The sequence below is a fragment of the Falco peregrinus genome, chromosome Z (assembly GCF_023634155.1).
Source record: "Falco peregrinus isolate bFalPer1 chromosome Z, bFalPer1.pri, whole genome shotgun sequence".
NCBI classification, from domain to species: Eukaryota; Metazoa; Chordata; class Aves; order Falconiformes; family Falconidae; genus Falco; species Falco peregrinus.
Genome location: NC_073739.1, coordinates 85,345,478 through 85,369,557, shown reverse-complemented (window position 1 = coordinate 85,369,557; position 24,080 = coordinate 85,345,478). Strand labels below are relative to the sequence as shown.

Genomic DNA, 24,080 nt, shown 5'->3' with positions numbered 1-24,080 from the left:
AACAAGACCAGAATTGACTTTGTAAGAGCAATTATTCCAGTACAGAAAGCCATTATCACATTAGAAGCACTTTTACAGATAGCACAGTAAAAATAAATAATTTTGGCCTCCTCAGGAGGGGAATGTGTTTAAAGAAAACAACAGAAGAAATTCCAAACTAAGACATATACATTCCCTTCTCCTCACCAATACAATTAGATCTCCAGTATCCTTAATTTGTCTCTTAACTCCCAGAGCTTTTAGATTTATGGTAATGCAGCTGAATAGGGAAAACACTGAACTGTACTTTCTACTGCAGGCTTTAAAAATCAAAGAGACCCCAAAAAACCAAAAGATTTGTGTTCAAAAAGTACTTTTTAATATATTTTTAGACTATCAGCAAAACATGATTTTATTAACTGAAGCAAAGCACATTTATCTTTAACTGCTTTTTACTAAAATCTTAACAAAAATCTTAACATATTAACTAGCCATCACAAGATGTCTTTCTACACTTAAGGCATTATCAACTCCTTGAACTCATTTACATGAAAAAGCTACATCAATAATACTGTTATACTCATTTATCATTTGATAAAAGGAATACCAAAATCAAATTCTTAGTTGGCAAGTTTCAGAATATTTTTTCTCTCTTAAACTCTCTTCATGTATATAAACTTAAATGAATTCTGTCAGTTGCCACTATAACCTCTCCTTTCTTAAGCAAAGTATTTTCAACAACACTTCCTGGTTCCCGAGCATAACTAAAATTGCATTTTTCCATTTGATAATAATGGCAACTTATTATACTCTTTCAATGTATCTATGAAACCTGGCCATGAAGATTTTTACTAATCTATTATTTATCAAAAAAGTTCTAACCAATTAAGGTTTGAATGGTCATATCTTAAAATCTGAGCTGAAATTAAACATGGTTATCACTTTAGAGTAATATATAAGAAAACAAAGACATTCTCCCAGAATTCGCAAAAGTTTAACTGAAAATTCTCATTTAATGAGATATGAATTCAAAGATTAATTCTATGGCAGTAATTGAAATAATCATTATTCCAGTGTATTTCAAACACAGTCACATGAATTTGTATGACAGAACCTTAAACTTCAGTTTCAATCAAGGAGGAAGTCTGATACACCAGTCTAATTAACTAATTTGTCTAATTGTACTTGCAGTCTCTCCCTCCTTCCACACTCGTAACAAAAACACTTCCTTCCTTGTAAAATTATTCCTGTACCACGCTTTACTAAAATTGCATTGTTACTAAAGTAAAGGCTAAGCTTTTCACATACAGGACTCATGCCTTATTTCTGCACTTGAGACGTGACAAAGTAGGGAACTAAATGCAACAGGAGGAATTGTCAGCACTAAAATTATCAGATGAGAAATCATTACATTAGAACTAAATATAGTTTATTACTACTGGAATTAGTTATTAGTATGTATGTAAAAGGTGGCATTTTTAATTGTATTCCAAATACCAACAAAATAGGTAAGTATTTATAAATCTAAACTTAGCGTTCCTAAAAGCACAACCACCATGAAGCAGTAGTTACATCAGTCCTTACTAACTGCTTTCGTATTTGGAAAGGCATTGCACTGTAAAATGTTTTGCTCATTACCAATGCTGCCTTCACGAGGGAGCTCTTTCAACAGAAAATCAGATACCCTGTCTGTTTCCAGTCTCTACAAATACCAAGATTCCTTATTACTATCCTGCCCAGATTTCACAAATCTGACTACCTTATCTGTGTCAGATACAAATCACAATGAAGGTACTATTAGCACTCCTCTTTCCTGTAAGCTTCAAACACACCATCGTTTGACTTCATGCCAGATGGAGAAAAGGCAGAAGTGTCAAATGTTTAATTGACTAAAAACTTTTTTAGGTAGTACCATGAGTACGTACAATTTGATTGCATCTTTCTTAGAACACACACAAAAAGGCTTCCTTCCCCCTTGCTGCACTTTGAAGGAAATGCTAAGCATTGTTTGCCCTATGGCACAAAACATACCAGATACCAATGTCTGGTGATGCCAGCCAGCCCATCACATCCCCCGACATCCCCAGTGCTTCACACACTTCCTCTTCCTTCAAATTACTACATGCTCTTCTCAGAATAAAGCAGAAATGAGAGGTAGGCTCTCTGCTGTGCAGCGTAAGGCATGACAATGGAAACTGCAGTGAGCGACTAAAAATGATGGTATGGAAGTTGATACACAAAGTGCACAAAAAAGTGGCTTTCACTCCTCTCACATACGGTGATCAAAACTAAGGGATACTAATTTCTCATATGCAGGTTGCAAATGGGCTATGTCTAATACACACACAAAAAGTTACTAATTTCCCTGGTATAGTAAGAATGCAGCTAGAAAATTTAACTCCTAAATAAATACTGCAAATTTTGTGTTTCTGTAGAAGCAGCTTATGATCCCAAAGACTTGGGATCACCCCTATACTACGGCAGGTGCCCAAAACAAATAGGGGATGTCTTTCTACTGAACAAAACTGGATCCTTGATCACAAGGATCACAAAATGCCTAATCTCTAGGTAGCTGAAGTTTCGTAAAATTCTTTAATCCTAAATTTCTAATTCCTTATTTTAATGTCTAATTCAACAGGTTGTTCATCACATTCAGGATAACAGTACTTAATAAGTCTGCTTCCTAACTAATAACAGGTGACTTGATAGCATATACGATTTATGGACTTGCTTCTGTGAGATTCTTTAAGTGTAAATAATAGCTAGCATATTTCAGCCAATAATATACCTGAATGCTAGATTTTTAATTTTTGATCTGTTTTTTTCACTGTTTCTTTTTCTGACATAAAACATTCAGGATTGTTATAAAAAATAAAGATGTTTCAATAAGTCTTTCTAGAAAGTGAAATATTTTAGAAAAAATATTTTATATTGCAAACAAGTTTTGTTGTTGAATGTATAATTTTTTTTTTACTTGGCATTTTCTATTTTCAATTCATTTTTACAAATAGCTCTTGCTGATAGAGGCTTTACATTAAATTTTGATTTGGGGAAAGAATTTACTACCTAACAGTAATCTAAAGTTACTCAATGTTTGTGTTCAACTATAAGGCATACAATTTAACCACAGAATAAACCAGAAGAAATTCTGGTGGTAGCAAGTTTTCCTATTCCAAATCTCCAAGTGAAGGTAGAGCAAACTACGAAGACCAGTTTATTTCCTAAACAATTATCTTCTGTTATTCTTTTGTATAAAAATAAACAATTAGCTATTGCTCCTCTACAAGAACAGTGTCAGTTACATTTTAGTTTCCATACTGCTTTCTCTCTCAACACAAAGTCAAGTCCATGGTGGGGACACATTAATGTGAGCAATGCCTGCCAACTACACCCTGGCTCTTTTAAGTTTGTCAATCTCCAATACTTTGTAACAACTTTGAAACAGTAAAGAAAAAAACAGGGTACATCAGGTATATTAATAGACTCCCATAGATTCGTATGTATCATTCTGTATGTATTAATGATACCCCCTAGAATTCCGCTGCACACCAGAATTAATTTATTCTCATTCAACCAGATCAATCACATGTTAAGAATTTTCCTTTAAGACTTAATTACTGTAAACCCTCTGGTATCATTTCAATCTATTAAGGACAGTTTATTGAGATGAGACACTACACAACTGGTTCCCAGGATAGTGCATACACTTCTGCATGCCTGCACAAGATGAATGGTCTTTGACAAGACAGAAACATGTAACATGCAGACAGAGGTCCTTCATGATTCAAACTAGAAATAAAAGACATCATGTTCAAGTTGCAATTTCAGAGATGAGGCAATAGTGCTTGAAAACTGTCAGAGCCGAGTGAAAAAAGAGTATTTCCTAGCAAGCAAGGACAACCATGACAACTCAATCCTTACTTAAACGGATTAAGCAAGCTGCGGTACATGAGCATAAATGATTTAAATTCTAAAGCATTTCTCTTGTGTTGCCACTGCTTATTTAAACATACTAAAAAACACTGGGCACCTATGCCAAGATCTGATGCATTCCTGAAAGGTGAGTAAGATCCAAAAAAATCTCTGGACAATGCCAGGGAGAAGACAGCAAGTTGAAGATTTATTCCATTCATTATAATAAAATGGCTTCCCATTTAGATCCCTATTATAATTAAATGTATGACACACAGGAGTGCTGGAAACAGACTTCTATTTCCTGGGTAACAGTTAAAAAGGGTATATCTGTGACGTACAACAGGAATGAATACCTGCTATTATTAGTATTACTGCATTACGAACAGCCTCTGACAAGATGATAATCCATTATTCCTTAGAGATTGAATAGACCAAATGGGGAATTAGTAAAGGAGTAGCCTCAGCAGGAAAGAACTGATGCCCAAGAGATCCTTAAAAGAGGCCTGAGTTGTGACAGGATTCGCAAAATAGGAGCAGAGTTTTGCATAAGTGAAAGAACAGGTAGAAAGTCTAGAACAAATTAAATATATTAGGGCAGATTCTGTCCATTGTTCCATAAGAAATGAAGGAATTCTTGGCAGGGAAAAAAAATGTCAGAACAAAAATGAAATAATCTTCTTATGAAGTTTCATTAAAGCTCTTCAAGAAAAGAGTGAAGCACAGCAAGAAGATGACAATGAAATGGGACTACAGATTCACACTGTGATAATCAAGCAAGCACCACTAAGTTCCAAAACATTCAAAATACTGTGCAAGAGCTGATTTCATTTGCATCCCAGGAGCTGAAATCACACTGGTGACAAATTAAAATGAACAAGCGAACCCCTAAGTTTATGGCCCCTCATTAAAATTAGCATGGGGAATCACCACACAGAAGGAGCCATCACTGGAGTCCAAACGCTGAGAGAGTTGTATGTTCCTGATGACAGAAACTCAGCTGTAATTACAAAATGGAAGACAAAGATATGGCAAAAATTGAAATCCTTACCAGAGTAAGTTCCTACAGCCTTATTTATGTATTGATTTGAAGCCACTCCTACCAGCTTTTGTTTTGTTTATACATTTCTCTGTTCCTGAAGGAAATGCCTGTGTAAGTTTCTCACAGCAGAACCCAAAGTATTCACCAAAAAGGGTTCTGCTGGACAACCACAGCTGTATTACGGAATATGCTTAACCTGCTAGTAACATTTAGCTATAATTTTTCTTTTAACCTAAGTTTCCATGGTTGAAAATAGATAGGACAAATGTATCTCCACCTTTCAGCATTAGAAGCAGCCACTAATGCAGAAGGAACAGTAAGAACTGTAAGCTGGTGGGACAATTCTGCACAACAATCTGCTCTGTGATGTAATAGAAAAACCTGACCTCTCCAATCTGTATCCGGTAATTTCAGCACATCATGCTAAAAGAGCATTCCCATAGTTAGCTGCAGTAAGGGGAGCAGCACGGATCAAAGGAGATCTATTTCCAGAGAGAACCTTGTCTGGACCAGTTCACCAGTTCACAATCACCAGACTGCATTAAAGGTATTGCATTTTGACAGTTAATTTGAAAACCTGTGTAACAGTGTAAGCCAATCTTAACCTGTTTACTTCACACTGGTTTTGTCACATTTAGGAAAGGGACAGCACTATAAGGACAGTTTTTCAAAGAACTCTTGCTGAAGCCCATTTTTCTTGACAGAGTTACATGAAGTAAATTCAAGTTATGTAATTGCACGTCTACCCAGCTTGATTGATGACTTTATTTTAAATCAAGGTATATCTATATATTTAGCAGCATTAGGACATGATGCTATAACTTGCTTTTCGAAGTCAAATCTTTTTAATTTCACTGGGACATGAAAGCATTGCAAGCAGTCAAAATTTCTGAGCCATCTACCCGCCGAAGGCCAGTCAATAGTGGTACACCAGGCATCAGTACTGGGTCTTGCAGCGTTTAACGTCTTGATTAGTGACCTGGACGATAGGAGAGAATGCACCCTCAGTAAGTTTGCAGCTGACCAACCAGGTGGTTGTGCTGCCATACAGAAGAACTTGGCCAGTGGGTCCAGGGCAGCAAACCTTTCCCTCTGTTCAAAGTCCTGAAAGCCTCCTTACCTGAGTTAGAGAGTCAGAAAATAATGGAAAAAAGTAACGCTCTTGCTTGATGTCAGATTTCAAAAATGCTGCTCTTCAGAACAGCAGAGAAATGTTTGTTTTACAAAGCAGAGGTACACAGAGTACATGCAGTGCTCCAGCAAATGGTATATAACACAAACACACATGCATCTTCTAATATCTGAGAAATTACTAAATTTCAAAGAGCATACCAGTCAGACTTCAGAGGCCTCTCCAAGAACTTACTAAACTCACTAAGCTTACTAAACTGTGCCTGAAATTCTTGGGTGTTCCAAGAATCAAACATGGGGGAAATATCTTAGCAATATACAATTACCCTACCATTAGTCTTTCCATTAATACTTTAGTGGCTCTAAAAATTCTTACCGAGTGCCCCAATACTTTTCACCCTCAAAACTGTAAAGTCTGCTGTCTTTATGAAATTAAATAAGTATTGCCACTGGTACAGGGAATAGGGGCAAAAGTATTTTTCATACTTTTAGTATGTTTGAGACTGCACAGAAGGCATTCACTAAGGAATCACTATCCATCATATCTAACAGTAAACTTCATTAAAATTCTGTAGTTTTGTGTATAAAAAGATACAGAATTTAGAAAACAATGACTTCAAAGTTGAAAAATTTTAGATGAGAGGCTAACTTGGTAAAGTCAGCAAAACAAAGCCAGGTTTACAACAGGAGGAGGATTGTTCCCAGGAAGAGAGGCTGATGGCTCTCCAAAGTACAAACAGCTGCACTTCATTACTTGGAACTTTCACAGAGGCTCAAAAATTCTTCATTTGCTCAGACTCATATTTAGCATTGCTTCTTCCCTGGGAGAGCGAAGACCCTGGGGAGGATGCACAGGGGCAAACTACAGCACACTATTTGCAAACTGACACACAACCTACCCACAGCTACTTGTATCATGTAACTAGTAATGTAGGTGGGGTATGATCTTGGAATTCCAATTTTATACTGTAGAAAAATGATGATAAATAACGCAGTGTGGGACACAGGAAACACCAACAACCTTTTCTGTGACTGTGTGAAGAAAATGACTAAACAGTCAGGAAATTTCACAAAAATTGCAAAATACAGTTAAATGGAACGTATCGGATCCCATCGTTGTGGGATCCAGTGTGGCCCAAGTAAGGGTCAGAGAAATGCATTTTTTCTTTCAGATGTGCAGACTGGCAAAGATCTAAAAAGACTGAGACCCTAGGTCAAGTTTTGTTCTAGCTAACTTGGACCCTCAACATAGAGGGGCAGCTGCCTTCAGCTCCCTCTGTCAGTGAAGAGATGCAGGTTCAGCTGGATTAACGGATTTTCAGATCTGCTCAGACCTCTAACAGTGATGGACCAAAGCCTCCAATAACTGCACTGAAATGCCCATTTTATTTAAACGCTCCTTGTGTATTGGCAAGCACGTATTTTACTTCCTTTCAGAATTATTCAGTATGAAGTACTGCTGTTCACACAGCTCACCTTCAGAAACCAGTAATTCACAAAACTAACAAATGGATTTCTAAAGTCAAGTATAACTGTAGCTAGGAACTATTTCTGCCAATAATGGTAAGCAAGTGAGGTAGGCTTGGGAAACTCTGCTATGGTACACAATATTAAGCACATCAAAAAGAGTGTAATTAGATGGCAAACAGCTCATTAATATTGCCTTGTGTTGCAGACACTATGAACCATTCAAATGACACAGACCTTTACCTTTTACTATCTCTACTGTCATTTCTTCTTTTTTCCTCTTCACTAATCTACTTATCCTACCTTTTTCTTTTGCTCACAGAGACATCCTACTTTTTTTGAGTTTTTTCCCCCCATCAACAGCAGTTCAGCCTTTTTTAAGACTTTTGGATTTCACTATACATCTGTCATGACCAATTTTTCTATGTACATGTTTTCTTGGCAGAAAGCAATTAAGAAATATAACCCTCAGAAAAGCCAAGTATTGTGAAAGTATAAATGCTCTCGTGTACTGCAGGGGGATTTATATACCCTCTAAAGCTATTCCAATGCTTATAATACATACTGGGGAGCTGCGGCAACTGAGAACCAAAAGATGCAAGAGCTCAAGGTGCGGAAATGTACGCAGCTCTTGCCACCATGCTGAAAGATTAGCAACAGGATAGCAAAAGTAGTTAAAAATGGACATCACATTCTCTTAAAACATTAACTTTTGCCTCCACCTGCTTATTGAAGGCGGCAGCTGACAAGCATGATGGCAATCTTCTCCTGTGTTGTCTTGACCATAATACTAAGATTTGACAGGGGGAAATCAATGATAGGTTCAGGGCTGGTTGGAATGCAGTTGCCTTTGAAAAACGTTAAGATTGTGAGTTCTAGTGAACTGAACATGGACAAAGCTGAAAAAACTCCAGTAGTCATAATTTCTCTTAAAATCAGTCAAAAGGATAATTGCTATTTTAATAAAAGTCAGAAAATAAAGGGATTAATGGTGCATCACTCCATAAGGCATGATAGATAAATATTCTGCATACACGTGTGAGCAATCAAAACAGTGTACTTCATAAGTTTTCTAACTACTGATTCTCTCTACAGTTCTTCCTCCACAATTTCTGGTCAGATTTACTTTCTCCATATAAATTAGAATAATTTGCAGCAAAGAACTGTTTCAATGGTGCAAAAAACCTCTAAAAAAAGGATCGTATTTTTAGTCATCCATCACACACATCATTACACTGATGCAATACTCCTTTATTACTGTACTTTTCCTGAATGTTTTCCTAAATGTGTGCACTACCCTAATAATTTCAAAGTAGCAGTAAAATATAACAAAACATGAATCAAGGCAAAATAAAAGTCGCCAATTTTCCATTCAGTAGACACACTAATCTGTACTATTTCGTACTTTCCTTAAACTTGCCATACCCTTGGGCATAAGCCACTATAAACAGTTCAAGACAGTCTGAAAGACCAGCAATCCCAGACCAGCAATCCCCACAGTGCTTTGAAATTCCCTGTAACTTGACCACATAACACAACATACTCAAACGACCAGAGACAGTTTTTGAAAGCCACTAAATGTTTATCTGACCCCTTATGAACTCTTAGTAAAATACTTGGCTCTACGGTCAGACAAACAACAACTAACATTTATACAAGCTACAATTCCCACTGAGAGTGCATTGGTTATAGCCAGCTACCAGAATCACAGCTCCTTCACCTCAGAGCTGAATTCTCTTGGTCTGGAGAACCTGAAGGTGCATCTTTATTAGCAACATTCAAGAAAACTGCAATTTAAGTCAGCCTCAGTATACAAGCAAGATCAGGCTTTTGTTTAAAATTACATGCTAGAGCTCCAGCAGTACTTTGAAAATTCTGTTCTTCCTAAATGATGTGAGTGGCCTATAAACTGCCAGGGATGAAAGGGAGCAGAACTTACATTAAGCACCTTCTCCAACTATGCCACTCTATTACATTAGGACCCATCAACATGTTTATCTTAGACCACGATGCAGTACTTTAAGGTATGTGGCTGATGGAAGAGTCATCGACTGAGGTTAAACAAAAGACAACACTGACAAAAAAAGTTGTGAAAGAATCAGGAGGCAAAGTAAAGAGATAGCAGTAATGGAATCAAAGAAAGCACGCTGACATTTATTCAGACAAAATTTTCCAAAGGTACTAAGTATGTCCTTTCAACTGTCTGATCCAAGTAGCACTTCTGTTCAAGAAGGCATTAGACTTGGCAATATTTGACATAACATTTTTGCTTTAATGATTTTCCTAATGTTAAGAAAAAAACCACAGAATACAGTGTAAGAATTCTAAATGCCAAGTTTATCTGACACAAGGAAGCATTATACCTATCATTTATTAGGACCCTGAGGGGAAACATCATTATGCACTGACCAGAGAGAAACAGAAAGCTACTTTTACATTGAGGCCACTGAAATGCCGATTAGCAGACAGTTAACTAGTTGTCTTAATTTCTTTAATAGAATGATCATTTACACCACTTTTTTTTCCTGCTGAGACAAAGAACCTGGAGACCTGCTACATTTTAAGTTAGAAATAACACATCTGTTCCTAACAGAAAGGACACCCAAGATTATATTGATTTACTGGTCCTTCACATTTCCAGTTCTGAAACAGACATGCCCGTGCTTCCCCACAAGAACTAGCTGAGGTGCCCCTTTTCAACTGGGATTACATTTTGCACGGAGGAAGAATGTGTTATATTTATGCTTCGGATTGTTTGATGAATTACGCTATTACTAGATGATTCCTCCGAAGTGACATGGAGAGTTCACAAGCTGACACAAAAAATATCCCTCTAAACAATCTATATTCTTGCCCTTGCTCACACCTTATGACAGGAAATCAAAACCATAACAATTTTAACTGTTTCATTTGGTCAATGATTTTTTTCCCTCTAATATAACTTGGTTTTAATGCAGTTTAAGAAGTTATGAAAATTTGACTTAGGATAATGTAAACTTTTGTTTAATTACTTAAGAAAAGGAAAGTTACTAGTTCTTGTCAGTCAATAATATTTATTCCAAGGTCTTTATGGTGGGTAGTTGTTCATTTAAATTTCAGTCAGTTAAAAAATGCAACACAGTAAGGCAACCAGCAATATAATCTCTCAAGATGAAAAATAAAGAACATGGGGAAAAAATCTTGCAAAGTTTGTTTCGTGTTGTGCACACTGTTTAATATCGGCTACCAATCTATTTTGTTTGTATCCTGAGATTCTGCACAATGAGTTGATGTTTATATATTTAAAATTTGATTTTAACAAAAAAGAAGGAAGACCAGAACTCCAGAATTATTTGCTGCAAATGTTTGGTCAGAAATGCTAATCCCCATAACATTCAGGAACATAACAAAAGACAAAAAAGAGTTCTCTCCAACTCCAAGCTCACAGAAACTCACTTGAAGGAGACTGCATTTGCTGTGGAAGGGAACACAAAACAAGTAAAACACACACATCAGCTCCATGGAGAATGGAGCTGGCACTGCAAACCAACGACTCCAAATTCTTTTCTCTCCCTTCTTCCCGCATCTGTTTTGGCTGGCATCTGACACAAGAAATCCAACTGATGTCACCTGCCCAATCCAGTACTGCTGTAACTCACTGTTCAAGACAAAAACAAACCTGAAAAGCAGGCAGACAGCTCAGCAGTTTGGGGACGGGAGAGGCCATTTACATGGAACTGCATCCTGAAACAGAGCAGCATAAACTCACCGGCGAACCTTCTCTCCATCCGCAACTGCCGCTTTGTCACCTCCCAGATCCCCAGCTTCTGCCTGACAGCAAACTGTCAGGGCAGCATGTAGTGGGTCACAGAACAAATAAATTGGTAACAAATGCGGACTGTAACAGATGTAAAAAGAATCAAGTATTCAGAAGTCACATGCAGGGAACAGGTCATATGCAAGCTCCCAGAGACAAAGTATGTTTTGCAAATAGGTCTCTCAGACTGGGGTTTTCTACAGGAAAGGAAGGTATTGCTCTCCTGCATGGCACTTTGTGACATACCGTGTTGTATACCCCACCGTTAGAAAGTTTAACTGGCTTCTCTGTTTCCATGTGCTCTTAGCTTTGAGAGGAACTATTTAAGGTAAGATCACACTCCACAACACCCCAAAAGTAATAAATTGGATGTGCATTGGAACAACACCCAATTTTAAATATCAGGAAAAACTAGGCAGGATTGAAAAATTTCAAAGATAGCCGGTCCTACTGTGGGATAAAGACACACCTACTTATTGGAAAATTAAAATATTTTACATTTTTATGTACAGATACACTCTGCAAAGTTAAGCAGTTAGTTAATTGCACCAAATCCACAGTATTTACAAATCTATACAGGGAGAGCAACCAAATTCTCTACAGAAACCCTTCTCAATGCCCCTTTTTTTATTTCTCCTAAGTTAGCAGAAAACTAAATATCAAAAACCCAATACAACATAATGTTAACTCCCCGAGATAAAAACCACCACAAGGCTTACTGTGGGGACTGCCACTGTAAGAGTTTTATTTTCAGTTCTCTCATTAAATGCAAAGCAAGTAATGTTTGCATTAAGATGTTTGCATTAGAGCAGACATTGCAAGGCCAAAAATATGTTAAAAAGCAGTGACATCAGACAAAACCAAATCTATTAATACCAGCTGCCCACATCTAAACTGCTGCTTTAACATTTCCCCGTACTCAGCTAGTACATCATTACCCACAAACCCCACATCTGCAAAGAAAAAAAAATAAATTGTATTTCACTTGCTCAGTTAAGATTCGATATTTTACTACAGTAAATAAAAATAATGTAACAGATCTCAAATAAAGTCACCACAGATTAACTGATTGCTGAAAACCCCTTTGGTTTTGGCTTTAAGCACCAAATTGTAGCTACTTTTTTTGCATTTCATACTTCCTGTATTACTAAAAACTTTCAGAAGTTGCTAGTATACAGCCTCGTTTCAAAGAAATAATAATTGTTTGAAAGTGGAAATACAATTTTCATTACGAATGGAATTATAAAATACATGATGATTTTTTTCGGCTCAGAATCAACTCACAAAAGTGTATTTAGGCCCTGGATCACATCCAAACTGGTAATTAATTATGCTTTAAACTACTTCTATTGTAATTCCAAATATTCCTTGTTTTACTTGTTCTTTTTTATTACTGCTGTACATGTGACTGCACACAACTGACTGGATAGCAAAAAGGGCAACAATGTCAGAAACAAGGATAGAGACTGACTATTCAGCAGACGTAAGGTAAGAGGTGAAAGTAATCACAGAGGTGGCATCAGGTTTGTTCTCTAAAATTCAGAATCAGAAGACTAGTCTTAAAATAAAATGTCTGTCTTTGAGATGCTTACTGAATCATAATGCCACAATACCATTTGTTCTGGAACAGAAAACATTCAACATATTTATGAATGTAAATCAATAAAACAAGCAAATATTAAGTACATAAATACCTCACTGTCAAAGAAACAGCCAAGCCTACCTTTTCAAACGTGTTATCAGCCTGAGTTACACTAGGAAAATGCAGACCGATTTGCGTATCTCCCTCAAAACAGTTTTTCTTCCCTTATGGTTGCTATGCAAATAGGAGAAACCCTTTACTAAGAGTACAGATTGTCCTTTGAGATGAACAACCATCTTCAGCATATATCCTTCATTTGGTAGCATTCATTACTGAATCTTTCCCACAGAGAAGTATGTTCAGAGGAAGCTCAATTTGCTTTTTTTCCTCACAGAGCTGAACGATATAACACTTTATCTAGAGTAGGAGACAAAGCAGACAATCTGCAGTATGTTGCCAATATATGAACAAACCAAATATTTTTTTACTTTAAAATATGCAAAAGTTAAAATTCTTCCAGTGACTCAGGCTAAAAATTGCCGAAGTTGACAAGTGTAATCTTGAGAACTGAAAACCCTGCTACCACTTTTGAAGATATTAGATATTTCTGCACAGTCAACTCTCAATAGAGAATAGACTAAAATATGCAGTAAATTAGGACCTATAGACTTATCACTGAGCAAATAAATTCCACAGGGTAGCTCTGCTGGATGGCAAGCTTTCCCAGTGGCAAACAGGTAATACTATGCTTTGAAGGTATATTGTTTCATCAAAGCTTGTATCTGTCCTAAATTGCATGTCTCCCCTCTCTGCCTCCCCTCATCCTGTTTGAAAGAATTGTTTGCTGCTCTGTCTTGACCAGGACTTCAGCTGGAATCACTGCACTCTGATTAGTTTGGGATTTTGTCCCACGCCCTAGCAGATATGTGTTAACATGCAGCATAGCATTTAAGTATGGACTGTACCTATGGTGAAAAGTAGTGGTGACTACGTAGCCAGTCCGAGCAGCTTCCATTTACCTTAAAGGAGCTATTAAACTGAAAGCTTTGGAATTACTATAGCTAAATACAAGAACAGAGTAGTAAAAGGAGGTTCGTGACTGCAGCATCCATCATACTGAAGTCAATGGCGGAATTCCCAACAACTTCAGACCGGTCAGGATTCATTTAGCCACCTGCCAAAATCTTACAATGTTGCCTGAATCTTCAACGTGTGTGAAACACAAGTGAGTTGGACCTCCCAGAAGATCAGGCACAGACACCTTTGCTATCTTCAATAAACATTTTAGTTCACAGTGGTTATGATCAGTTCTTTACAGGAAGCAATTCCTACCCCTTTTTCACCCAGCTAGTTTCTCATTTGTATGTGGTAGGTTTTATCTCAGCCTGCAGGGAACAGAAGCCTGCTCCTCTGACTCACTCCACAGCACAGCCAAGACTGAGTCACACGGCAGTGCAAAGCACTCCTGACATCCAAAAGCCTGTTTCCCAAGATGGGAAGTGAATCAGGAAAGATGATAATGTCACAAGTACTGTAAACTATATAAATAAATAAACAAAATCCTTCGGAGTTACTTTGTAGTTTGATTAGTTTGCCTTATAAAATATTTCTTGCAAACCTATACCTTAAAACGTCAAATACTAAAAAAAAAACTTTACGAATCTGTCTAGGGCTAAAACCCCACATTACAGACTACTGAATTATTAAAAGCTGAATGTGAGTAAACACACTGCTACATAACTGCAAGATGTATCACCAAATATACCACGCTTATTTCCCAACAAGCATAGTTCACTTGTGTTCATAATAATTCAGCGTGCTGGCAAGTGCTCTGTGATAGAATTTCTAAAAATAATTAAGTGTTAGTAATACAGCAACTACAGCAGCCTCCACTTCCAAATCTTTGAAGAGAAAGCACAAGACTGTGTACGTGTACGTTGAAAGAGATTCTGCTCAACTTTTCAACAATGAAGTTTAGTTCCACTTTCATGGAATTTGAAGCAAATATGTGTCTCATGGTAATATGTTTCTGTGAATATAAAACCATGCCTGATGCAGATTTCAAGTAACTTAATGGTTACCATATTTGTAATTTAAAGTCTTTACAACACCAAGTACTAAAAGAGAAACATATTACTGCTAAAATGCACAAAATTTAAATAAGAGCAGTTTTTTACTATCCTGGATGATATGTGCAAAATATATTGGATATAACTTTTAGCTTTCATAATAAAGCTTTAAATTTTATTTGCAACATAAATACTTTAAAAAATTGTGATTTAACATAATCCCTTAAATAATATTGCTATTCCCACATACTGATAAGCTGTGGATTTTATTTAAAGGATGTGGAGTAGAAATAATTTTAAAAGCAAACAACCTTTTTTTTTTTAATTACGTAAACAGTTTTAAACACTCACTCCAGGTAAAAAGTTATAGCTTACTCCAGGAAGATTATTATCAGCCCCTAACGTCTTGTTTGAAAGGTTATTCACTGTTTGATGAATACCTTCCTTTTTAGCTGTAAAGTAGCTTGCTTTTGATAATATAAGCATTTAAAATACCATAGTCCAGTTTTCTGCTTCTGTGTGTATCCAGCAATCTGTCAAATACTAAAGTTAATGCGGAGAAAGCAGCATCCTGTTGCCTTATTTATTATGAACAGTGATTATATATTATTTTTTGTCAATTAAAAAAAAAAACCTCTTTACGTAGTAGGATCAGGAATGTAAGATTTCAACAAATAACCAAAAAGAAGGCCAGTCAGATCATAAAAAATTATAGCTGAATCTCTTTTTTACTGAAGATAAAAATCTCACCTTAGATTTTATATTATCTTATTCTTTTCTAGAATACATATACTGCCTGGAAATGCTAGTCACCTGGGAGGTTATGCTTTCAACCTCGGCTGAAAGGGAAGATTTAAGCTTTCTACCAAAGCGACAAAACAACTCTGGGTTTACACCACAGTATAGGGTGCAGTATACCTGCTATTTGCACACTTCATCTAACCAAAAGCAAAATCTTCTTTGTACTTTCACGGCCAACACCTTGTGCCCCACCCCCCCCCACCCGCAAAGCTTGAGGAGTTAGAACATGACAGACCTGGAAAATGCAATGGTATTTTGGTAATGATAGTGCCTGGGCCTTCAGCTTTTCCCACAGATGCAAGACATGGCCCAGCATTTTGCTAGGTTTATAATACCAGAGAATTTAAACAGAGTGAAGGTGAGATTTTTCGGTTTTAGTTATTCATTCTTTTTGGAGACAGAAACCTGCATGGTCAGACTGCTGATTTTTTTAATATATTTTTTTGTACATTATTGCTGACTTCTGGAAGCTACCAATGCCATTCTATCAGGTGGAAAAAAACCCAAACATAAAAGCACCAGATTTTAGATGAATGTATGCAGTAATAAATTTTACAATGAGATTTAATCTGGAAACTAAGTAAACAGGATAGATTTGGATTTGGAATAGCTTTTTGAACAAGAACAGTCATAAAACATGCACATTCCTAAATTCTTCATTACTTGAGAGCTTAGCTCAAATAGGAAAACAGGTGAACAGTACAAAAAGTGATCAAGACTGTATCTGGTTTATTTTCTGTAATTTTCCTGTGGCTAGATCTATACCAAAGCTGTTCTGGCTGGCACCTTCAATGTTAAGACTATCAGCATTTCCATTATGAAGTGAAGGCCTTATAAACTCAGCTTTAAAAAAACAACTCTGTACTGAAACTCAGCACAGATTTTTTCCATGCAGGATCAAAAAGTTTATTACTGCTATTAAAAAAAAACAAAAGGAAAAAAAAAAAAAGATGTCATTTCCAGCTCTTCTGCTCAAAGTTTTACTCTGTTTTCTCTACGGGGAAATACCAAAAGATACAGCTTTCAGGGAGAAAAAGAAAAATGCCTGACAATGAACTCTAATAAACTTCAGAAGTTTCCCAGGGCATTTTAAGAATGTGAAAGGACAGGGTATAGATAGTACTGCCAATTCTTGACTCTGAAAGCTTGACTAAAAATTACGTATTGATTTCTTGATTCTGCAACCTGATTCAAACTACTTACAGTGTGATATTTGCTCTCCAGTGACATGAAAAAAAGAAAAGAAAAAAAACCCAAAATCAGTCTGCTCATTGGTACCTTCCTTATTGTAAAACTAGCTTCTGCTCTGCACATGTTTGAACACGATAGTCTGCCCCTTCCAGGATGGGAAGATCTTTTAAGAACAGATGTGCAAACTGATGGAAAGGCTAATTAAGAAGGGAGGCAGGTGATTTCTGGAGGGGGAGAACAAAAAAGGGAGGGGGAGATTACACATGAAGGAAGGGCCCAAGTGTGGCAGATCCCTGAACAGAAAAGGATGGGAAGATGGCAGTTTCTAGGCTCAGTCTGTCGCGGTCTGGGAGACACCTTTCTTTCACTGCAATCTAGAGGGAGGTTTGTTGAGAGGAGGGGAAGAGAACCAATTTTGCCCTTAACAGAAAACCTAAAAAGACTTGAGGGATGGAATTAATCACCTCTACCTGCAAATGTCAACAAAGTCCTTATCTGCACAGAACAGAGGTTTTTCCAGATAGTCATCTGCACTCCTTGTATAGCAAGCAGAGAGACAGGAAATTCATAGCACCATTCATTTGAGCTATTTTAAACATCTGGCTAAGGGCAACACAAATTATGTTCTAGAAATGCCTACCAAGAGTCAAGACAGCAATCCCTGAAGTAGGTCTCCAAACTTAAGACAACTGAAATATACAAATTAAAGTTGGTGGGCAGCATGAGTCCTGGGTACCACTGGAAGAGAACGCAGCCTTTAAAAGGGCAGAACACTTCCCTAGAATCATTTAGGTAAGAAAAGACCTTTTAAGATCATAGACTCCAGACCATTAATCTGACACAGCCAAGTCCACTGCTAAACCATGTCCCTAAGTGCCATATCTACACACCTTTTAAACAGCCCCACATGGTTTGCCTAGCAATGCCCCGGTGTTCTGGTGAGCTGATTCGGTTCCAGCACTGATTCAGCGATCCTTAAAGAGACCTGGGAAGAAATACTTGCTTCTGACACAGATTTTGCTTGGTTTAGATGTTGTCTACATTTTTCCAGAATATGCTCCTGGTATAACGAAGGTTAGCAAATAAACTATTAACAATTTGACTTTTCTTGGTTTGTACCATTTAGAGTGCTGTACTGCACTCAGTAGATGCTTCTGAAATGAAGATGCAGTAGCAGTTCAGCACAGCTCAGCCATGAACACCACACTCCCAGCACCACAGGTGTGGATGCAGCCAGTTGTAACTTTTTGCACAGGTAATTCTCACTATACCTGCATGGATGGATGAATAGACGGACAAAGTCTCTCATGCCAAGTACATTTCACTCTGCGTGTTAGATCTTAATAAGAGTCACTGCTGGTTTTAATATACGTTTGTCATCCACATGAAAACAGGATAGGAGATAAACAGTGAGATCGTTAGGAAAAGGATTTGTTCCATTTTTGTCTATTTATTCTTTGGAGTTCTCAGACATTTAGACTTGGTTCAAAAATTATAAGAGAACCAATTAAACCTCTTTTCCAGTTCAAAAGCATTACCATTTCCCATACCAACTCAAGTCCTAAAAAAGTATCAGTGTGGGGGGCTAGTTAAAGATGATGAATGACATTATATTAAGTGCTGAATACTGCATCAATGACAGGCTGGTGAATGACCACAGGAGTGGGTAAGAAGAGAAACACTGAAAGAGAAAATTAAGATCTCTCCCTGTGGACTGCACTAACCAAACAAACAAATGAACTCTGGCAATGGTTATTTGAATGGGATGGGGGGGAAGCCCTTTTCATTTCATCTTTTAAGCTTTCCACCAAGCTTTCTTGTACCAATCAGCAATACCTAAACCATTTGGGGTCTCAGTACCATCTCAGGAAAGAGACTTTCAGACTTTGACATAGTTTACTATGGCACAAAAACACTGGAGGACTGTTTGGTTTTTTTTTAATCAAACAGATCAGTTTATGTACAAAAGTAAAAACACCAGAACACTCAATCCAGAACTGAATTTCATACTAACCAAAATATGTCCCATTATGCAAACAACACTGGTAAAAATACAGAACAATGTTATTCCTCCATGACCCTTTTCAGTTGTCATACAGTGGAACATGTATGTCATACAGCAGTATGTTACAAATTAAGGCTTAGCACAGGGCAATATAGACAACTGCTACTTGTTCATTACAGCTAAGTCAGGTCACAGGATGGAACTGCTAATTAAGAAATTCTTCTTTTTCAACCCACTGGATCAAAGACAGGCTAGAAATGTGAAATAAAAAGATATGGAAAGTAAACACTATGGCAAAACATGGCCTGAAGATGTGGCCAGCGGAGGCTCCTCTATAAATACATCATCTTCAAAGGCTTGCAAACAATCAAATTTATTTCACTTTCTTTTGCTTCTCACAGGAAAGGCTTAGTCAGCTAATGGGGATTGAAATGCTTCTTCATTGAATATCACTGTGCACAGAAAACTATCTCCAGTTAAGAAAACAGTGATCCACAATACCGAGAGTGGTAACTCATGAGGCAATGATATATAAAAATACAAAGGAGATAGCACAGTAGCACTGAAGTGGACACTTGCTATTGAAAACTACATAATTTGTGAGACTGTCTACAAAGTAAATATTCAAGCTACAAAAAGCACAACCTTGTCATCCCTTAACTAATCTTTATTTTTTATTCACATGTATTACATTTTTTCAAAAATGTAAAATTGAATAAAACTGTATTTCCATCATTTGATTATTTTTTCCCTGAGCCATAAAAAAAACCCCAAACTATCCCAAGACTTCCATATCACAGACTATGAATATCTTAAAGCATGATGTGTCAAGAGCTTTTGACCAAAAATGGAGTAACAGTAAACACCAATCTGTAAGGCAATTGGCATTTTTCTCTTTTATTTGGTAATATATAATATAGTATGTCACAATAACATCCCTTTTCTGACAAACTGTTGATAATATATACAGCTGATGGATCAACTATATATACTTTTCTGCACAGAGAATTTTTGTGCATTTCTGAACATAGGCTCCTATATATCTGACATTAATTCACAGTCCAACTAAGGTCAAAATATTGTAGCAGGGCTGCACTGTGTAAGGAAGGTCTATGGAAGTGTTGAATTCTTTAGATTACATTTCTAATCCTAGATAGAACAGAAATGAGCATCTTCTATATATACGATTTAACATTAGGTACTATTTTAGTAACACTGTTAAACACTAGAAAATTTTCACCAGCAGTTCCTATAAATCAATCAGCAATCTCACTGACCTGCTTTCTCTTAGGTCAAACACATGAATAAATAATCCCCAATATGATTAAACAGGTTTGACTCACAGATGGTTCAAGGTTATAAATTTGCCTAGCAGTAGTAATTTTCTGAGTGGATTACTATCTAGTCTTTGCAAAGTTTTGCCCTCAAAGAAATCTATTCCAAATCAGAGGAAGTCACTAAGGTATGAAGGGGTTACTAGCAGCCTTTTTACACTGAGGAGGCATCACTGAAACTGGAACAAAATAACTAAGAGGAGCATTCATCCCCTCTAGAAAACAGTCAACATCCTTGTGCTATATAATACAACGATACATTAAAATACATTATTATATGATTCTGAAGAAGTTTTCTGAATAAAATTAATCCTCATCTGCATTGCAGTCATGTAATTGTCAGTTGCTAATTACTAGTTTTCTAGAAAGGTTCTAGCAAACAACTCTGCCTTTCCCCTAAACAGCTTTATTAACAGTAGTTGGCTCTGCTCTAGGTGATGAAAATTATTCCTGATCAAAGGCAAAGCTCACCATTGACACCATCTGAAGTTCACTGCCTCAATGACAGGCAGAGGTCTCCCACGAAAGCGTTCCCATTAAAACAATGGAACTGGATCCCTTTCCCACCAAAATTCAGGGCATCAACTTAAGAATGCAGTTTTGAATGACCTATAACAAAGGGCAGAGTAAGACAGGGAAGGGGATGTTACAGCCTTTGGGAGAGGCAGCAGCAGAGAAGTAGCAGTTCTAGTTCCTTAATTTCATCGAGTCATCGAGTTACACATTCTGTGGATTAGGTTTTTAACCACTTCCCATAGATTCCACACGAAAGCCATCACGTGCATTGCACATGGTCACCCACTTTCAGATAAACCAAGTTTTACCAGCATGTCTCAGCTAGAGTTCAGGCAATCAGTTGCTGGTTTGCCACAGGGCAACAGCCCAAACAAGGCATGGGACCTCAGTGCCCACATTCAAGTCTCCTAGGCAGTGCAAAATGCAGAATTTTGGCCGAGTTGCATTTATCCTAGCTTGCTCTTTTTGGTTTACGTGCTCCAAACCCATTAGATATCTTAGGAGCCTAAGTAGAGTCTCTGTACTTTCACAACAATATTTATTCTAAAATTATTTCCAAGACAGGAAAATAAAGCTGACTTGTGAGAAATGGAGTCGAGAGTTGCCATTTCTGTTTCTTAACATAACTCAGTACTACTACTACTACAACATTTTGTTATGACACTTTGTATTTTTATCACAACAAAGATGCCTTTGTCTAGTCTCTAAAACAGTTGTCCAATACACAAGATTTTTGAAGTGTTTCCCAGCAATACAGCTATGCACTCACAGATCCCAAATTATAAACAATGTATTTGTTATATGCCATGGTATATATACACATTTAGCAGTAGCTATTGCATTAAATATAAAATAACATAGTAGTCAAAAGAATTTGTAACAAGGCTCTCAAAAAAATTTTTCACAATTGGACATAAGCTCATACTTTACTTAATATTTTATAATGACTTGTAATGAAATACATCCTGCTTGCTGAAAAACACTTCAGTATAAAACTGAAGATATTTGAAAGGTCATAAACACTTGGTAGCAGTAGGACTGCAGACGCCCGCTTGAATGTTTTCACTCAAGATAAATAAGGCTGTAGCAGCTGCTGCTTACAGCCCCAGGCCCATGCCCTATATAAATCAAATACACACAAACTTGTTTAACTGGAAGAGTCTAGAATTTTTTTTTTAAAATGCTAACAGCTATAAAACACAGCGACTTTTCCCATCAGCTTAACAGAACAAATATTTCAGGTACATCCTTAATTAGCATCATAGGTCCTCCAAAGAAAGTTCTGTGGGATAGATTAAAATTGACACCTTGCTAAAGAATGTTTTATATGTTGACAAAATAAAGCAAGATTTTCACCAAAATGATTTCAATCTCCACACTTCCTATGGCATCTTGCCTAGCCAATTATCTCTACCCACAATGTTTCTGGGCTTACTACAAACATGAGAAAACACCACCCAGAAGTTTTAAGTTTCAATTAATTCTTTGTTTTTTCAAAGTTTTTGCACTGAAGAATGCAAGTACCATTTGGACTGAGTATCTCTGACTGCCATACTTCACGGCTGGCTAAATTGATTTCCCATGGTAACTATAACTAACAGCACGTAGGAACAAATTTCATAATTCTTCTCTGGAAACACTGAAATATGTCCTTGGTATGTGAATCATTACTACAGTGAACTTCAAAGAAGTGACTTCAGGGGGTAAATCCTTCAGAAAAAAATGTGTACTACTGCAGAGACACTGGGAGACATCTTTCTGCAAGCTGCACTGATCTGTAAACCTCTGATGCTTTCGTACTAGGTTGGACATACTATAGCTACTTATGTAATTGGTTATGGTGGCTCCCCATGAACAGCTATTACTGGAAAGGAACAAGGGATAGCAAATAGGCAAGGGAAAATTAGACATACTGGGTTTTTTCCCCATTTCTAGTATGAAAACACTTAACACACTGTACTGCATAAATGAAAGTCAAATGAAGAAGAAAATCAGTGAAGTTTCTGCATTCCAAATTTTCCTGCGGAAATGTTCGCAGGCTGGCAGAAAAGATAGCATACACTACTTAACAAAATTGCTAGCTTGCAAAGACTGAAATGAAATCTGTGCTGTCAAGGAATATTTTTTTTAAAAAAACTTTTTAAAAATAAAAGCTTAGGGATACTTTCTGATTTTCTACTCACAATGCCTACAGAAAAGCTAAAATGAAGGTTACGCTGGAGTAACTTGGGGGACTCTTAGCTTTTTCATAGGAAAGCTGCAGAGTCATCATACAGCCTTGCTGCAGTGAGCAGCTGTCTTTTATGCTACCTTTCACTGAAGGAAGGTGCAGGAGAACGAGAACACACAAATAACGAAGAACAAAACCTCTTGTAGTGAATCCATTTTCACAGCTGGAGACAGAGTGCTTACTATTCTATATACAGCATCACTGAGCTTAGGAACTCAAGTGGGCAGTGTTAAATTGCACAGTAATGCAATTTAAGCAAATGACTAATCTAAACCCTTAAGTTTTATTCCTACTTTGGTCTTTTAAAAAGCAGCTTTACAACATAAAGCATCAGTACCTTCCCATTATAACATAGAAAACCCAGAAGATTAATTTTGTCATCTTAAAGCAAAATCAAGGCAAATACAAACAACAGAACAGTTTACTAAGTTCAGCCAAGCCACCTGTGCATTCTTTGATCAGGACTTCTGGCACACAAAAACAGAGGACACATTTTTCATTACCAGCAATGTGTCCCCCCCTGCCCACCCCCCCCCCCCCCCAAAAAAAAACCCAAAACCCAAACCCAAAACCACACAAATTACTGTGAAAGGCAGTGGTTTTTTCCTAACTTCTTGGTACCTAATCTAAGTCAATATCTTGATTGGAATTACTGTAAGATTTCTACAGTCTTAGCTAATATTGCATTACAATACATACTTTAAAATCATGCAGAGGTACACATACACATGTGTACATTATACTTAGAAGGTGTAAAAGTATTTGGTTTTAAAAAGTGTGCATGAAGAATTCTTCATGCAGCAAGGTCTCAGGCAACTATATTAACATGAACACTTAATTTGTCATTTGAATGTTCTGATTTTTCAAAATCTTTCCAGCTGATGTAACAATGACTTAAGAAACATGTGACATTACGATCTCAAAATATTACACTGGATGTAATCACAATGGAGAGCAAAGTTACGTTAGATTAGAAATAGAGATGATTTGTGATTTGCTCCAGAGAAATGCAGAACATTCTAGCA

General features: G+C 36.9%; 1 protein-coding gene across 11 annotated transcripts in view; it reads right to left on the bottom strand.

Annotated features, from left to right (window-relative positions):
* The window catches only part of NEDD4L (NEDD4 like E3 ubiquitin protein ligase), a 180,086-nt gene that overhangs the window by 66,346 nt on the left and 89,660 nt on the right, over positions 1-24,080 (bottom strand). The gene's annotated exons all lie outside the window — the stretch shown is intronic.